Source organism: Myotis davidii, unplaced genomic scaffold (genome assembly GCF_000327345.1).
Source record: "Myotis davidii unplaced genomic scaffold, ASM32734v1 scaffold575, whole genome shotgun sequence".
NCBI classification, from domain to species: domain Eukaryota; kingdom Metazoa; phylum Chordata; class Mammalia; order Chiroptera; family Vespertilionidae; genus Myotis; species Myotis davidii.
Genome location: NW_006290306.1, coordinates 7,941,865 through 7,944,974, shown reverse-complemented (window position 1 = coordinate 7,944,974; position 3,110 = coordinate 7,941,865). Strand labels below are relative to the sequence as shown.

The window sequence follows — 3,110 nt, the reverse complement described above, 5'->3', positions numbered from 1 at the left end:
TCCTGGCGCTGTGGGCGGCCCCCTGAGGTAAGGCGCCCAGGACCCAGTCTGGGCAGTCCCTGCCCTAGGGCCAGGCACACCTGCGGGTGGGGGCAGTGGAGGAAATCTGGCATCTCTGGTGGGGCGTGCGGGGTGGGGGTAGGCTGGGCGGGGGGCAGCTGAGGCCTGGGGGTTACCAGAGGAGAACGTGTCTGGCTCCCTGGCTTGTCTGCCTGGGTTTGAACTGGGCGCTGTGTGTTTTGATTAATTTGGAGGCTCAAGTTACCACCAGCCTGGCAGTCTGGGCACTCCGAAATGCCAAGAGCAGAAGGCAGCTGAGGCGAAAGAGAATGCCCATCCTATTCTCTGCTGTGTTGAACTGGCTTTTCAGGCTAAATCTTATCTGCGGAAGTGCAGGGGAAACCTAGAGCCATCTTTGTCCCGGGTGTCTCCCTCCCGGAGTGCCCTTGGTGGAGGTGGCCTTGGATGCAGACCTGCAGTTATCTGGCTCGTCAGGGCACACTCTTCAAAGCAGGCCTGGTGGCCTTTCTTGTGCCACTGACCACAATGCCTCTGGGGATGCATTCAGACCCTTCTCAGAATAATGCTTTTAAATACATAAAGCACAATTAAATCAGAATCAGTTCTCCTGGAATACAATGATCAATGTTGTCCATATTCATCGCCCAAGGGAATGCTGAGTTTCCAGGAAAGCTACTGAAGCTGGAGGTGTAACTTTTACTTCCATCCAAGTTCACAGACCACCTGAATTCTTCTCCAGGCTTGGAACCCCAGTGTGCGAGCAGTGTCCCGACATCTGCAGCAGTTGGTCATCAAACACCATCTGTGAAATATATGGTTTGGTCACTGAGAACCACTTGCTTCAATTAGAATTGGGTCTGATAGTGTATTAGAACTATGTAGGTGTACAAAACCCTGACAGTAGATGAATGAAGACACAGCCCTTTTCCTTTTAGTTGTAGAGTGAATATTATAGTCTTCCTTCTGTTTTTTTTTATTATTTTTTTATGCCTGCAATTGTTAACTGTGGTTGTGCATTAGAATCTCCGAAGGAGCCTCTAAAAACCCTGATACCTAGTTCATCCCAAACCAATTACACCAGACTTTCCAGTGGTAGGACTTGGGTATGAGTTTGTTTTAAAGCTTCTGGGAGATTCCCACCTACAACCAAGTTTGAGAGCCACTGTTTTACATGCATGTCTCATGTTAAGTTAGCTGCATTGAATTAGGGTCTCTTCTTAGGAAAATAATAAATGGACTTTTATTATTACATCTTCATTAAGATTTATTGCATTATTAAAAATATATTAAAAATCAAATATATGGTATATTTATTAAGATTATATATTTATAAAATATATATTAAACTCTTTATTAAGACTTATGTGTGCCCAGGCCACATATATTGTGGGGTGGTATGTAGTAGCATCTTCCTATTGACAGGAGGTTCTTATGGAACCTTCTCCTGCTATCCTGGGTAGACAGGACATCAGAGGCTCTGTTGAAATAACAGTGTCCAAGAATTCCAAGTAGGGTATGATAATCTTGCATGGACTAACACTACTTCCTGGGGGGGAAATAACCTCAAAGCTAGTGTTAAATGCTCCTCCTTTTTGCTGAATTCCAGAAGATATCTCAATTTGGACCTTAATTTCTTTTCCCTGAAACCAAGTCATTTTGATGAAAGACCAGACTTAGTTTTATTACCTTTGAAGTGGGAGGAGCAGTCAACTGCACGTCACTTCTGATGCCACAACAGAGCAGGAGAGAAACTTGTCATGTAAGTATGGGGGGAGGGGGAGACCAAATAGGTTTACAGTTGTTTGTATGGAAAATAATATAATAATAATACAAAAATAAACTCTCTGGTTTATGTGCTCACAACTGTAAACCTACTTTCCCCCCACCCTGTACAGTAAGGAGGAAGTGTGGTTAAGAGCTTGGTCTGCACAGTAGACTCTGAATTTTGAATCCTTTCCATACTTACTAGTGTGACCTAACTTCTCTGGGCTGGGTCTTCTCTTCTGTACACTGGGCATAGTCATGGCACCCACCTCAAGGAGTGATAGAAATCCAATCCAAGATTCAGTAGAAACCCTTTGTCCAGGGTCTTCACAAAACAATGATAGTAGAATTTGATCCTCCAGTTGCATAAAGGAAAATAAGGTGGATGAGAAATGGTGGCACAAGATAGGAATGTTCTCAGCTCAGTAGAAAAGGGTGAATGTTGGGGTCCAGCCCCAGCAGGTCCAGGGGTTCCCAAAGGTGTGGACGGAGTCGGCGATGAATGAAGGACACGGAGACAGCGTTCAGATGATCAGCATGGCCAGGTTATCTTTATTGTTCTGTTACATCTGTATTTATACCATTTGATCCTATAAGCATGTCTCTATAATCACATGGTATGTTTTGCCTCAAAGAAGTGACTGAAGGAGATTATCCTACCCAGTAAAGGTTATGTCCTCCCAGCCCCGCTGCTTGCCTTCCCTGGGACTGCCCTGTGTCGGTGGGTCTTCAGGAGTATCGGTGCTTTGGTGCTTTCCCTGGTGGGCAGACCCCTGGGGATGTGGGCCCAACAAGTCCCAAATTTTTTGCCAACAGTCTTAGTCCAAGTTTTTCATAAGTAGTACATGGTATTTCTGCAACACTAGAGGGTTTTACTGATTTATTCTCTTCCTTAGTCCTGTTAATCCCTAACTTCAGGGAAAAATCCCCACCTGGGGAAACAACCTTTCTCAGGGAGGTGGTTCTGGTTATAACACATAGTGCTAAAAAAGTGGGAGCAAACATATCAAGAACAGTATGCCATATATGCCAGGTACCTTGAAACATATGCTGTGCAGATGTTTCTTCCCTGCAGCAACTGTGTCAAGCAACAAGGATGGACCGGCCTCCGGCAGGTGAAGCACAACCCACTTGCTCCCTTGCGGTCAATGAACTATCATTGTACATACAAAGTACACACAAATCTCTACCTTTGGTGCCAGCTAAGGGTTTGTTGCCAGATAAGGGTTTTGAACAAAGTGAAGTGGTCATTGTCTTTGACAAGTCCTACGTTACTATTTTTGCCTCCTTGTCATAATCACAGTATCATGTCTATTCTGCACAAT

General features: G+C 44.8%; 1 protein-coding gene across 1 annotated transcript in view; it reads left to right on the top strand.

Annotated features, from left to right (window-relative positions):
• Positions 1–3,110, top strand: part of COL4A4 (collagen type IV alpha 4) — a 112,718-nt gene continuing 109,608 nt past the window's right edge. Inside the window, exon 1 of the mRNA XM_015563696.1 lies at positions 1–27. The gene's annotated coding sequence lies outside the window, so the exon portion shown is untranslated. The remainder of the gene's footprint in view (positions 28–3,110) is intronic.